Below are 16,363 nucleotides of genomic sequence, written 5' to 3' on the forward strand. Positions count from 1 at the left end.
GGAAGAAGAAGAGCAAGGAATATGATTCTGACGACAAGACGAAGAAGAAATACTCAAAGTCTTCTTCCAAGTCTTCATCAAAGTCTTCATCACACAAGAAGAGCTCATCTGGCAAGGCACGTGTGTTTGTTGGAAAGGAGATGGATTCAGAGGAGGAGTCCGCATCTGAGGAGGCAGAGGTGGAGTCTGAGGACGAGTCTGATTCTGGCATTGCGAGTCTGGCTACAGCATACGTCGCCAAGTCCATCTTCAACACTGAAGACAATGACTGCATCACCGACACCAACGCAAATGACAAGAACGACTCCACTCCTACCTACTGCTTCATGGCACGCGGTGCCAAGGTAAACACACGTACTACGCGCTATGAAACATCTAGTGACGATGACTCTGAATGTGATTCAAAACCTAGCTACAAAACACTTGCTAAAATTGCAACTGAACAACAGAAAGCTATGGAACATATTCAAAAACTGTTAGACAGAAGCGATGATCTGTTGGGTGCTGAAATGACTCGATCTGAATCCTTAATTGAAGACATAAAAAACCTTCACGTTAAGTATCAGGAACTTGAAGATCATCATGATACTCTCTCAACAACTCATGAAAAGCTTTCCTATGATTATCTTCAAAGGAAGCAAGAACTTGAGAAATTGAGGGTGGCTCATGAAGATCTTCAAAAGGAAAACGAGTCACTTCGCTCCGAACAGATCAGTCCCGCTCAGGAAGGATTTGAACCACCATGTCTTAAATGCATTGAGCGTGATAATGCTAATTCTGTTGCTGAATGTTCCACTTCTACTGCTGTTGCAATATCTTCAACTGTTGACGTGGTAACTAACCCCTCTGCTGAGGATACCACTGCTATTGCTGATGAGAATGCTATGTTGAAGACATTGCTTGAAACAGGGATGTACAAAAGTCTTAAAGGACATCAGACACTATGTGATGTCCTCAAGAAGCAGATCCTGAATCGAAACCCTAGGAAAGAGGGTGTTGGATTTGTGAGGAAAATCAATGCAGATGGCTCTTACTGGAAACCTGAGTAGTACCCCAAAACCACATGGGTTGCTGCAAAGGAACTTTCAGCAGATCCATCCAACTTATCTGGCTTCACTTGTGCTAATCCCATTATCATTGATGAATCCTTTGATGCAAACTATAAACTGTTTAAGAATCAGAATGGTGAAGTGTTTGCCAGGTACATTGGTACTAACTGCAGGAATGGACCGCCTATGAAGAAGATCTGGGTTTCCAAAAAGTGTCTGGAAAATCTTCCTGTGAATGTCTTCATGACACCTCACTTGAAGAAGACAAATTTCAGACCAAAGGCTTCATACGGTCCAATGGCTTCATACAAACAGAGGACTCACCTGAGTCACACTAACACAAATGTTTTGCAGGGAAACCATACTCAGGCACATGAGTATGAGAGCGGTTCATCGAACCGTATTCATGTGACCAAAAATTATTCTGCTTATTCCTATGAGTATTATTGTCCACCTGCTAGACTGTTTGCTAAGGCTTCAAAGCCAAAATTCTCAGATGCTGCACTTAGACTTATTGCTTCTAAGCCACCCTTGAAGATGTGGGTGGTTAAGAAAGCTTAACTCTCTTTTGCAGGGAAAGGTCTCCAGCAGAAAAACAAAATCTTCTGATGCTATTGCTGGGGACCTTAAAAATCGCTGCCTGGTGCTAATGGAATCTGACAAATCTCTAGTGTTTGAAGGGTATCGGAAAGGTGATTTGTACGTGGTAGATTTCTCAGCAGGACCACAACTTGCGGTATGCCTTCTTGCAAAAGCTTCAGAATGCTAGCTTTGGCATCGGAGGCTTGGGCATGCTGGCATGAGGAACCTCCACACCCTTGCGAAGAAGAAGCATGTCATAGGCATCGAGGGCGTCAAGTTCAAGAAAGATCATTTATGCGGTGCCTGTGAAGCAGGGAAGATGACAAGGGCAAAACATCCTTCGAAGACAATCATGACTACTACACAACCCTTCGAACTGCTCCACATGGATCTTTTCGGTCCCACTCACTACTCAACTTTTACTACTACTGCTTGCCTCTATGGCTTCGTCATTGTTGATGATTACTCTAGATATACTTGGTACACATAATCCTTTACAAGACTGAAGTGCAGGATGTCTTCAGACGCTTCGCCAATCGAGCTATGAACAATTTTGGCGCCAAGATAAAGCACATTAGAAGTGACAATGGCACTGAATTCAAGAACATTGGCCTTGATACATATCTTGATACCTTGGGCATCACACATGAATTCTCAGCTCCGTACACGCCACAGCAGAATGGCGTCGTCGAACGCAAGAACAGAACACTCATTGAAATGGCCAGAACAATGCTAGATGAATACAAGACTCCAAGAAAATTCTGGACTGAAGCCATTGATACTGCATGCCATACGATCAATCGTGTTTATCTTCACAAGCTTCTGAACAAGACATCTTATGAACTCCTAACTGGCAAGAAGCCAAATGTCAGTTACTTCAGAGTATTTGGCACAAAGTGCTGGATCAAGGACCCACATCACACCTCAAAGTTTGCACCAAAAGCACATGAGGGCTTTATGCTTGGATATGGAAAGGATTCACACTCCTACAGAGTCTTCAATCTCTTCCATTACAAAGTGGTCGAAACAGTGGATGTGCGGTTTGATGAAACAAATGGTTCACAAAGAGAGCAACTACCAAATGTGCTAGATGAAGTCCCAGCTAGTGAATCAATCAAGCTTATGGGAACTGGAGAGATTATGCCTTCTGAAGCTCATCCTGAAGAAGAACTCATCATCTCAGCACCTGATCAACTTGAAGACAATGCTCAGCATGAAGACATTCCTCCAAACAACAACGCAGATCAGCTAGAGCAAAATCTTCGCCCTATACATCCTCGTGTTGCAAATGAAGTGCAGATTGACAGAATACTTGACAGCATCAATGCACCTGGTCCACTCACTCGTTCAAGGGCAACTTAGCTAGCAAACTTCTGTGGGAATTTCACATTCGTCTCAATATCAGAACCCAAGAAAGTTGAAGAAGCCTTCATGGAACCTGAATGGATTTAAGCTATGCAAGAAGAGCTTCAACAGTTTGAGCTGAATAATGTATGGGAACTGGTTAAGCGTCCCGATCCATGGAAGCACAACATAATAGGCACCAAATGGATATACCGCAACAAGCAAGATGAGCATGGTCAAGTTGTCAGAAACAAAGCTCGTCTAGTTGCTCAAGGATATACTCAAGTAGAGGGCATTGACTTCGATGAAACTTTTGCTCCTGTGGCTAGGCTTGAAGCCATACGCATACTGCTGGCCTATGCAAATCATCATAACATACTTCTATATCAAATGGATGTGAAAAGTGCCTTTCTCAATGGCAAGATTGAAGAAGAAGTGTATGTTGCACAACCACCTGGTTTTGAAAATCCAAAACATCCTGATATGGTATACAAGCTCAACAAGGCACTGTATGGCCTCAAACATGCCCCTAGGGCCTGGTATGATACACTCAAGTACTTTTTGAAGAGCAAAGGCTTCATACCTGGTTCCCTGGATCCCACTCTTTTCATGAAGACATACGATGGTGAACTGTTTGTGTGCCAAATATATGTGGATGACATTATCTTCGGCTGCACCAATCGGAAGTACAGTGAAGAGTTTGGATATATGATGCAAGAGCAATATCAGATGTCCATGATGGGGGAGCTGAATTTCTTTCTTGGTCTTCAAATCCGACAACAGCGCAATGGCATCTTCATATCTCAAGAGAAGTATCTCAAAGATTGCCTGAAGAAGTTCGGTATGCAAGACTGCAAAGGCTTCACAACACCAATGCCAGCCAAACATCATCTAGGTCCTGACGACAATGGTAAAGAGTTCGATCAAAAGGTATACCGCTCCATGATTGGGTCTTTGCTTTATTTATGTGCATCTAGGCCAGCTATCATGCTTAGTGTTTGCATGTGTGCTCGATTTCAAGCGGCACCAAAGGAGTCGCATCACTTAGCTGTGAAGCGAATTCTTCGATATTTGGCTTACACCCCAACTCTAGGATTATGGTATCCAAAGGGCTCAGAGTTTGATTTGGTTGGATTTTCGGATGCTGATTATGCTGGTGACAAAGTTGATCGCAAGTCTACATCAGGCACATGTCACTTTCTGGGACGATCACTTGTATGTTGGTCTTCAAAGAAGCAGAACTGTGTATCTCTCTCCACTGCTGAATCTGAATACATTGCTGCTGGATCTTGCTGCGCTCAGCTTCTGTGGATGAAGCAAACACTCAAGGATTATGGCATTCATCTGAAGCAAGTGCCACTTTACTGCGACAACGAAAGCGCCATCAAGATTGCCAACAACCCAGTTCAGCACTCGAAGACAAAGCACATTGAAATTCGCCATCACTTTCTCAGAGATCATGTTGTGAAGGAAGACATTGATATCATACACGTCAACACTGAAGAGCAATTGGCAGATATCTTCACCAAGCCCTTGGATGAGAAGAGGTTTTGCAAGTTACGGTGTGAGCTAAATATCTTGGAATCCTCAAATGTCCTGTGATCAGGCACACATCCTAACACTTATGCATATTGATGACTTAGATGTGCAACGCACAAAGTAAAGTATATCTTCAATCAATGAAGACATACATTCTAAGTGTGAATACATTAATGTGGAATTTGACTTCGGAGCTCCACAATAATTGTGCGCCGTGTCTGGGTCTAATACTTCCTATACGGTGGGTAACGCCACCACCAAACGTTCCATTTTGAAGTGTTTAACTCATGGCGTTACCTTGCAATATCTGCACATTGGTTTGGCTTCGAACTTAACATGTCTTCATGATTATCTTCACTACGATGATTATATATATATATGCTCTAAGTGTTCTGTCCTCTACAGCATTCACTTATAGCTATGTCTTCTTGGTTGAATCTTTTGAACTAAGTGAATGTGATCGGACCCTAACCTCTCTATGCTTTCTATCTCAAACTCTATCTCTCCAAGTCATATGCATTCTGTTGAAACTGTCGAATGTCTTCACTGTGTCCTTGTCAGCTGAAGACATAGAGACAACCATAAAAGTCCGTTTTTAATGCTCATTCCTCCACATAAGATCCGGAGAAGCAGGAACGACCGCCCGACAATTTAGGCGTGCGTGGGACGTGGAACAAACCCCAAACTTCTGCTAACTGGCCACGCGTGCCTCAAATGCAAACCGCCAGGGGCACCTGCGTAATAGCACAGTGCCGCCTCTGAGTCTATAAATTCACACTTACCGCAGTCATTATCTCCTTCTTCCATCCTCGCATGAACCCTAGCGCCACCGCTAGCACTCGACGACGCCGAAGATGAAGCGCTTCGCTGCCGCAACCTCTCCAACGCCGTCCTCACGCCGACCGCGGACATCGTCCTCTCCGCCGTCGCCGTAGGTGTTCTCCGTCGCCAAGTTAGGGCACGGAGGACTGAACTGCTCGGCATCAACTTCCTTCCGTCTAGCAGTTCCAGTGTGGTAAATAAAACTTCTTTTTACAGCCTCTTTTGATCTCTTGGTTCTGTCACTTTCAACCATAAGAAGTTTCTCTTCACACCAGTTAGATCTCTCGCTGCATCTCATAACATGCCTAGTATATTCACTTGTGCTTCATAAAGTAGTTAGATTCCTCACTTGTACTGATCTATGGGTTCGTACAAATCTGGAACCAACTTCTTATCTATAAGTGAATGTCTTCGCACAATGAGGTCAATGTCTTCTAAACTGATTAATCTTCAAAACCTTCTAAGAATGCATATGACCTCTTCCCCTTCCCTCGCACCTTAATGCTGTCACAGGTACATGTTCGTGGGAGAATCCTTCGGTTCTCATAGTCTGCATTCATTTGCAGAATTCCTACAGCATCACATAAACTCTCCTGAAGCCAGTTCCTGTTTGTCCAGAAAAAGAAAGCCTTTGAAGCCTTTGAAAGTTTTGAAGCCTTTCAAGTTAAAGTTTATGGCTTCAGTTGCAGCAGCAAGAAAGGGGGGCAGACAGAGACGTGAGGGAACTTCCAAGGATCTTCCTGAAGACTTGGCAGAAATGTACAAAACAGATCCAGAAGAGAGCTATGGGCAGCGCAAAACCCGAATCCAATGGATTCGACGCTATTGGGCAGAACAGTGGTTCAAATACCGCTTCGTCACCCAGGAGTATGCTAAAAAGAATGCAATCAAGAGTCCATGGGGGGATATCTTATACAAGAACCTTGTACCCAGAACCAGAGATGAAAGCATTGCTCAAGGCTTCTACCCATGCATGGTCCGAGGACCACAGCCTGATGAAGCACATCCGTCGTCACTTCTCTGGTGTCGTGACGACAATCTCTTCAAACGCAACTTTCAGTTTGCTCAACAGTCTGCGAAGCTAAACAAGAAGAAATTTGGGCTTGACTTCAATCCTGGTCCCTCCTCACCAAGGGCAGATGGCACACGCGACGCGGAACCCAATATCATCGGTCCGTTTGCCAATCTTGAGGGCCTGATCACCCAAGGGACTGCTGTGAATGACGCTCCAGTTGATTCTGAGTCTGATGAAGGTCCTGCTGTGCCGAAGCCAAAGCAGACAAAGAAACCAAAAGCTTCGAAGCCGGCCCCTGCCTCAAAAATCTCAAGGGCGAAGCCATTGAAAACTGCACCTCCTGAAGTCAGTGTGCAGTCTGAAGATGTATCCCGCATCTCCAAGCCCCTGAAGGATAAGGAGCCCCAGCAACACACAGGCAAAGAGCTCACTGCTGCTGCCATTCTGCGCAGTGAAGCCATTGATCTATCAAGCGATGAAGATCTGGGCGATGACGCACTAGAACAGCTCATCAAAAGTAAGGAGGAAGCGGAAATCTTCAACAATCTGCCTCTCTTTGATGTCGCCATCATCCACAGCTTCATCGATGAATGGTTTGACACACCAGATATAAGCTTCAATGATCTGCAGCTGCCTGTTGGACTCAGCGTCGCCTTCCAAGGCGCAATTGCTTCAGAACTGGCCATTGCTCAGCGCATTGTTGAGCTGAAGCAGAAAATTGATCACGAAAAAGCTCAGTTCAAGAAGCACATGGCCAGTCTCAGCGTGCAGGAAGTGAGAAGCTTCAAAATCATGCTGCATGATCTCAAAGAAAACTTTCTGAAGAAGCGTGCTGAAGCTCAAGGCTCGCGTGAAAGGATGAAGTCATTGGCTGACAAATGTGTTCAAGCCTACAACGAGGCTGAAAAGCGCAAGGCACTTGGGCGTCCAGGCATCGACCCCAAGATGGCCGCAAAGAAGAAGAAGCAGCCTGCTATGAGTGAACCAGAGGCATCAAGACAAGCAGCCACTTCCATTGTCTTCCCAACCGCCACGACTAGCTCGAAGCCAAAGAGCCGGTCAACAGCTTCAGAGCTAAAGAAGACAAGAGCTGCAGAAGCTGAAGCCAGAAAAAGGAAGAGCTCTGAAGCCTCTCCTTCTGCCCCAGTAAAAAGAAGCGCAAGACTAAGAAATCTAGGGCTGCTCCCACAGAGCCCTTGATGGTTGAACCCCTTTCTGTCATTCACCCCAATGCAGAAAGAAGACTAACAGTTCATGAGCCTGCTCCCACAGAGGCACCTGACGCTGAAGATATTCCAGCAGCCGACCCACTAGCTGCTGAAGACATTGGTCATCAGGACAATGTGCAAGGTGATGCAGCCCTTCCTCAGCTTGAAACAAGCGAACCCATCAGCATTGGTCGTCCTCTGACGCCAATGGCACAAGATGAGTCATGGGCGGATCGCCCTCAGGAGGAAGAAGACATTCAGGCCCAGCCCACTCCGACACCACAAGCGTCGTCTGCGTTCCGTAGGCTTCGCAAAGGTCCACGGCCTCAAGTCCAGTCTGCAGAAATTCCGGCTGCATCAGCCGAAGACAATGAAAAAGCACCTCCAGAACTCACTCCCTCGCTCCATCAAGATGCAGTTCCCCAAGAGAACGTGCCTGAAGATGTCCCTCAAACTACTAACACTTAAGCCAATGTGGAGCCCGCCCCACCAAATGCTTCAGCGGACAGCGAAGCCACTGAGCCAGACACTTCAGTTCCTGAGTCTACTGCAGGTCCACAATTTGACTATCACATAGAGCACAGGCCTCATGTCCAGAAGCCAGTCCCAAGGCTTCCATGGTTCCCAGGTCCTGCATCAGCACCTGGCTCCTTTGATGTAAACAGCTTCAAGGCAGACAACACATTTTTCGATAGCTCCAAGAACCCCTATTCAAGGGAAAGGATTGTATCAGACAGGTTCTGGAGCTATTCACAGCGCAGCTATTATTCTTGCATCTTATACAACCAAGGTCGCATCTTCCCACACAAGCGCCTTGAGGTTGAAGCTATTGCTGGTCTGCCATGTCTTGAGGAAGCTTTGAACTGCTTCAGGCAAGTGGGTCTGCTGCCGTTCGTGACTGATGAAGAGCACTGGAACGAAGAGCTTCTGCTTCAGTTTTATGCCACTCTCCACATCAAAGGCTACAACAGAGATCCTAAGACTTGGATCCTGGAGTGGATGACCGGAAATGTCCATCATGAAGCCAATGCATTCAATATCATTGAGCTCACTGGCCTGCCCACTCCAGGCGAATTCTTCGAGGAAGGGTGTCAACTTCATTCTGAAGCTATTGAGAGCATATTTCAGAGACATGAACCCAATATGAGTCAGATGCTCTCAATGATGAAGCCATTGCCTCAAGATGCACCCTATCCAACTGAGTTCTTCGTTGAAGACCTAGAGTACCTGCCCAGGACCATATATCATATTATCCGGCGGACTCTCTGGCCCATTAAGGGACACTCTCCACATGCCAAGATTGAGGGTGCAATGAAGACTCTCATATTCTATATCATGCATGGCAAATGCTTCAATGCACAGGATCTTTTCATACGACAACTTGCTGCGTCAGGCTCGGACTTATTTGGTCTAAAAATCTATGCCCCTTGGGTGATGAGGCTGATCAAACCGCACTCTACAATTTCGTATCAGCCCTCAGCCCGAAACCATCGCATCTTCCTGCCAGATGTGGATATCTCTGTTGAAGCAATATACCCTGAGCCTGCCAAGCAACCAATAAGTCTTCAGAATGCCGAACACCAGAGCTTCACGCAGAATGTTGAAGGTGTTGAAGCCATGTCCAGGGTCTATCCTATGGCTGGCACTACACGTGCACCAGCATCAACTGAAGCCACAGATAGCACAAACGCTCCAAGACCCAAGAAGTGTGCTCGTGTCCTCACTGACCGAGAGCTTCTTGTGGCCCTTCACCAAAAGCAAGATAGGCATCACGGCTGGCTGAAACGTCAGATGAAGAGCCTCTTGGTGGATGTCAATCATCTTCGAAACCTGGCCACCAAGAATGCCTTCGTTACGCATGAGACTTGCCGTCGTACGTGCAAAGGGCTCTCAATGATCTGCACTGAAGCTGAACTTGAAGAGGATGGCTTCACAGAGCGCTTCAAATTTGACACCACACCTCCTAGGAGGGCTGTGATGCGCAACACACCGTCACTTGAAGACTCTGAGTATTCCTCATCTGCTGCCACCGTCACTGCGAGGATCATTGATGAAGATGATGATGCTACTTCACCACCACCCGCTTCAGCACCTCAAAGCTCAGCACCGCCAAACAACTCCACCGACCCTGCTGCGCCTGGGAACGCGTAGAAAACTCTATGTCTTCAAACCTTTTTGGTCATTCCTGACAAAAGGGGGAGAAGCATATGATGTTTATAGTCTTCAAGCGGGTCAATATGGGCGGGTGCCTTGTTTTGTTATACTTGCTTCGTGTTTGCAACTCTTGTTTTGCTTCATTTGGTTCTTTTGAGTTGTAAACACTAAAACTCGATGGTCGTCTGCTACTTGTTTTACCACTCCTTTTGCGAAGATAAATTCCGCATGTGCGACGATAAATTCCGCACTCATCTCATTCTGCAGACGTCCATTTTCCATTATGCATGTTATTATCTTCATATACTTTTACATGCATAGTAGATTGTCATCATAAGCTGAAGCTGATCTCCACAAGTACAACCTGCCATGTGCATTTGCATTCCAAAAGCAAATTAACTTATATGCACATCTTCAGGGGGAGCACTTGCAACTTATGATGACAATTCCTTTACAGACTTCACACTTTATATTCCCCGTTGAAAACTTCAACTAGTTTGTCATCAATCACCAAAAAGGGGGAGATTGTAAGTGCATCTAGTGCCACCCCTAGTTGGTTTTGGAGTATTGACGACAAACCTAGTTGAGGGACTAATGTGTTTGTGAGAATTGCAGGAAAACACAGGTAGAAGTCCCTCATTGATTCGGTTTACTACGAGAGATGACCCCTAAAAATGAATGAAGACATTGAAGTCAAAGGTGGTATATGAAGATATTCACATTGAAGACTATGACAACAGAAGACACGTTATGAAGCCTATGGAACTCGAAGACTTAGATCTTTCGTAGTTCTTTTTATTTTTGTTGAGTCATAGGAACCACCGTACTGTTAAGTGGGGTCCAGGAGAACAAGTCAGAATGACTTAAGTGATGCCTAAATCAAAAACCTATGTCTTCGAGTGAAGACAATGAGAGCAAATCTTGTCCAGAGCCGGACAAGTCAGCTTTGCTTGTAGCCCAAGCAAAGTTTCCATGAGAGTTCGAAATCTGACCGTTGAGACACGTGTCAGTTCCTTAGTGACCCAGGGTCATTTCGGACAAATCAGGTCGGGTTGCCAAGTGGCTATAAATAGCCCACCCCCACAACCATAAACAGTTGGCTGCTCAGATTTCAGTGCACGGCTTTTGTCGTTTGAGAGCAACCCACCTCGAAGCCTTTGAGAGAAAATTCCTAGTGAGGAGAAAAGCCCTAACCACCCAGAGCCAGAGTAAATTGGGCATCACTTAAGTCTTCTTGTCTGTGTGATCTGAAGACTTATTACACTTGAGGACTGTGAATCCTCCAGACGGTTAGGCGTCGCGTTCAGAGCATCCAAGAGACATTGTGGATTGCCAGTGAACGAAGTCTGTGAAGGTTTGGGAGTCTACCTTGAAGACTTACCAGAGTGATTGGGCGAGGACTAAGTGACCTTAGCTCAAGGAGATTACGGTGAGGACTTGGTGTCCTGAACTGTGTGTTCAGGACTGGGTGTCCGGGACTGTGTGTCCTAAGGTTTAAATACCTAGCCGCTCCAACCAGACGTACAGTTGTCACAGCAACTGGAACTGGTCCAACATATCATTGTCTTCAACGAGTCACTGGTTTCATCTTCACCTCCTTCTCTTGCTGTTACTCATTGTGAAGTCATTGCGTGCTTGCTTTATCATTTGTCTTCACAACGTGAATGCATGATCTGTTTGGCTTCATAACTTCTTCCTACTTGATCCTTATTACACTGAAGCTGTTTGTCACTATGCTTTCACTCTATTGAATACATGACCATGGCTGGCCTAGTGTAATCTAACTTCCGCTGCATAGTAATAGGCATAATCTTCACTGTTTGTCTTCATAACTCCCAAGTTTTGAAGACTTTCATAAAAATCACCTATTCACCCCCCCTCTAGTCGATATAACGCACTTTCAGATACCCTTTCTTGTTCCAATACCGAATAATTAAAAAGGACATATAAAGCCCTTTTCCGGGCGCCGTTGCCGGGGAGGAGTTTAGTATTCCTAGTCTTTGTGTGTAGAGTTTTTGTTAATGTTCATTTTTAGCTTTTATTTTTACCTTTTTAGTTTCAATGTAATTTTTATTTTGTTGCAAGTCTTTTTAGTTGAAACAACTAGAAGGTTACCATGGCTTGTAATCTTGGGAGTTTTGGTACTCCTAGCAACAATTTCATGTTGAACCAATAGGACAACCTGATTTTGCAGCTGCAGAATATGAGATGAAACCGAGCTAGTTTCCATGGTTCAACATGACCAATTTGGAGGATCTACTTTTGAAGATGCAGGTAAGCATTTACATAATTTTACTGAATTGTGCAACATGACACGCATAAAGGATTATGACCCAGATGCTTTGAAACTTTGCTTATTTCCTTTCTCTTTGAGAGGAAAAGCTAAGGAATGGCTTTTAGCTTTGCCTGAAGGCAGTATTACTTCTTGGGCTTCTTATTGCAGTAAATTTTTATCTAAGTTTTGTCCACCTGTAAAAATTATGCAATTACATTCTCAGATTACATATTTCAAGCAAGAGGAACGTGAGCCACTAACTCTTTGATGTGGAGCCTACAGACATCATGATGTCAAGAGTCCATTCGACAAGTGACACGTGCGACATCTACTTCACATATACAAAGGCGGATCATCTCCTTCACACGTGTTCAGTTGACCCCTTCAAGGATGGTATATGTGCATACATAGGTATTGTCGGAACACCACGGACGACGAGGAGGAGTGCGAGCGCAAGTGTACAACTACACCATCCGCAAGGGAAGCATGGAAGCGACAAGGGAAGAAGACGATGCTGCTGAAGCTACAGGGGCCGGACAACCGGGCGAAGGGCCGGACATCCGGTGCCTATGCAGCCGCCCAAGAGTGATGACCCACAAGTGTAGGGGATCTATCGTAGCCTTTTCGATAAGTAAGAGTGTTGAACCCAACGAGGAGCAGAAGGAAATGATAAGCGGTTTTCAGCAAGGTATTCTCTGCAAGCACTGAAATTATCGGTAACAGATAGTTTTGTGATAAGGTAATTTGTAATGAGTAACAAGTAATAAAAGTAAATAAGGTCCAGCAAGATGGCCCAATCCTTTTAGTAGCAAAGGACAAGCCTGGATAAACTCTTATATAAAGGAAAGCGCTCCCGAGGACACATGGGAATTATCGTGAAGCTAGTTTTCATCACGTTCATATGATTCACGTTCGGTACTTTGATAATTTGATATGTGGGTGGACCGGTGCTTGGGTACCGTCCTTCCTTGGACAAGCATCCCACTTATGATTAACCCCTATTGCAAGCATCCGCAACTACAACAAAAGTATTAAGGTAAACCTAACCATAGCACATGAAACATATGGATCCAAATCAGCCCCTTATGAAGCAACGCATAAACTAGGGTTTAAGCTTCTGTCACTCTAGCAACCCATCATCTACTTATTACTTACCAATGCCTTCCTCTAGGCCCAGAAAATTTTGAAGTGTCATGTAGTCGATGTTCACATGGCACCACTAGAGGAAAGACAACATACATCTCATCAAAATATCGAACGAATACCAAATTCACATGACTACTTATAGCAAGACTTCTCTCATGTCCTCAGGAACAAACGTAACTACTCACAAATCATATTCATGTTCATAATCAGAGGGGTATTAATATGCATAAAGGATCTGAACATATGATCTTCCACTAGGTAAACCAACTAGCATCAACTACAAGGAGTAATCAACACTACTAGCAACCCACAGGTACCAATCTGAGGCTTTGGGACAAAGATTGGATACAAGAGATGAACTAGGGTTTGAGATGAGATGGTGCTGGTGAAGATGTTGATGGAGATTGACCCTCTCCCGATGAGAGGATCGATGGTGATGATTTCCCCCTCCCGGAGGGAAGTTTCCCCGGCAGAACAGCTCCGCCGAAGCCCTAGATTGGTTTCGCCAATGTTCCGCCTCATGGCGGCGGAGTTTCGTCCCGTGAGCCAGCTTATGATTTTTTCCTGGATGAAAGACTCCATATAGCCAAAGATGGGCATCAGAGGGCTTCCAGGGGGCCCACGAGGCAGGGGGCGCGCCCAGGGGGGTAGGGCGCGCCCCCACCCTCGTGGATGGTGGGTGGCCCCCCTCTAGTACTTCTTTCGCCCAATATTTTTTATATATTCTGAAACGTGCTCTCGTGAAGTTTTAGGACTTTTGGAGTTGTGTAAAATAGGTCTCTAATATTTGCTCTTTTTCCAGCCCAGAATTCCAGCTGCCAGCATTCTCCCTCTTCATGTAAACCTTGTAAAATAAGAGAGAATAGGCATAAGGATTGTGACATAATGTGAACAGCCCATAATGCGATAAATATCGATATAAAAGCATGATGCAAAATGGACGTATCAACTCCCCCAAGCTTAGACCTCGCTTGTCCTCAAGCGGAAGCCGATATCAAAAAATATATCCACATGTTTAGAGATAGAGCTGTCGATAAAATAAAATACGGACATGAGGGCATCATGATTATTGTTAGGACAGCAACATATACATATATATATATATATATATATATTGTCATATGATCTCTTATGCTAAAGTAAAAATTCATTCACAGTTTCAAGTATGAATCATAAACTTCATTGAAAACCAACAAACTATAATCTCAGTCATCGAAGCAATTGCAATTTATCTGTAGCGACCAGACCTCAAACGGTCTAATCTCTGTGCTCAGGTGTCATCCCTGGATCAATAATGCTGACACCACACAGTACGTGAAGGATTTATAACAGAGTAGAAATCACACACTTATTACATCGAGAGTCTCAAAAGAGAACTTATTACAATAAATATGGCTTAAATCCATCTAATAACGATAACAGCGGAAGGCTTGGAAGATAAGTGAGTCCATCAACTCCAATAGCATCACTGAGTATAGAACCACGACCTAAAAGCACCTTAATCGTCGTCTGAACAGTCTGCAACATTAACATTGCAGCCCGAAACGGGTCAGCACATGGAATATGCTGGCAAGGTAACACATAGTGAGTAATGGAAGAATAAGTCTATACTACATGCATATTTGGCTGGTGGAAAGCTCTATGGATACAGTTTTTGCGTAAAGCCAATTTTTCCCTACTGCAAAGGAATAAATTTTTTTAACTATCATGGTAGTTGTTAAACATTGAGAATGGTTGACAGCATTCTCAATCCTGATTAAGCATCATCATTAAACAAAACCCAACAAATTAATTTTTAAAGTAACATGATGAGATTCACATGATAATCCAGGTACTAGATACTCAAGATATCCATAACCAGGGACACGACTAACCATGATTAGTTTATACACTCTGCAGAGGTTTGCGCACTTTTCCCCACAAGACTCGATCTCCTCCGTTGGAATTCTCGCACTACATGGTGTTTGAGAAACGGATGACCGAGACATAGTCTTTCAAAAGCGCTAGCACCTTACGATCGGGTAGACCGTTACACCTACTTTCCCCTACATCTGCTAGTCTACCACTGTAAGAGTTCGCATGACTTACTCAACTATGCTAGAGCCCATAGTAGCTTGTGGATGCACACGGAAGTTTCTAGCATGAATAATCTCATGATCCCTTTGAGCCTGGGTGGCGGTCCAAAAGAAAAACAGGCAATCGCTGGAATACCCAGGTGCCTCAGTCCACCCAGATGTGTGTTTAAGTTGCCACCTTAGATAAACCATTAATTTAACAATCTCACATCTGTCATGGATACACTCACCCAATCCACGTCTACTAGTATAGCATGGCAATATAAGCAAACGTAGAAGTAACTCCCAAAGGTTTGATAATAACAGGTAATAGGTACTACCTCATCTACTTCCCAAACCCACAATTTAATTAGATCCTAATCATGCAATGTGTGAGGGTTGATCTAATGCAATAAAAACTGGGTTGTAGGAGGTATGATCAAAGTGTTACTTGCCTTGCTGATGATCCGCAAGACCTAGCGGTTCGAAGTAGCAAGCGGCGCACTCCGGGTACTCTATCGCAAACAAACAAGCATACAATAAGTACTCAACTAATGCACAGGTAAAACTCGAATAAGAGATCTAACCAAAAAGTTCAACTTAAGAACTCCGGTTGAAAAAAAGAATCAAATCGAACGAAGCAACGAAAGACAAACGGCAAAAGAAACAAGCTTCGTTTATTATTCTGGATCTAGGGCAATTTTTACAGTGGCAAAACTTGTTTGAGTTGGTTAAACGGAAAAAGGGTTTCGAGACGAAACTCCAGGTGCTTGAATTCCCTGATTCCAATAAACGAGCGAAAAGTTAGATTAGAACGAAAAACGGATCAGGAATCGTGATCAGAAAAATCGCGGATTTAATCCGAGAAAAAGAAAACGACGAACAGATTAACGTATGAATGTTCGTTATCTTGATCTAAACGAAGAACGCGTTCGTTAAAACGAACGAACAGGCGAACGCTCGCTAAAAAAATAAACCAGAAAAACCGATCTATAAAAAAACAAACTAAAAAAAACCAAACGGAACCGACAGAAAACCGATCGGTTTCTAAAAAAACCGGCGGCGAGGTCTACCTCCGGCGGCGGCGGCGGGCAGGTGGCAGCGCGGCGCGGCGGCGGCGGCGGGGCTAGGGTTAGGGTTTGGGGCAGGGGCGCGGCTTGGGCTGTCGGGCCTCG

Source organism: Triticum urartu, chromosome 2A (assembly GCF_056163025.1).
Source record: "Triticum urartu cultivar PI428250 chromosome 2A, HENAU_Tu73, whole genome shotgun sequence".
In the NCBI taxonomy this organism is placed as follows: Eukaryota; Viridiplantae; Streptophyta; class Magnoliopsida; order Poales; family Poaceae; genus Triticum; species Triticum urartu.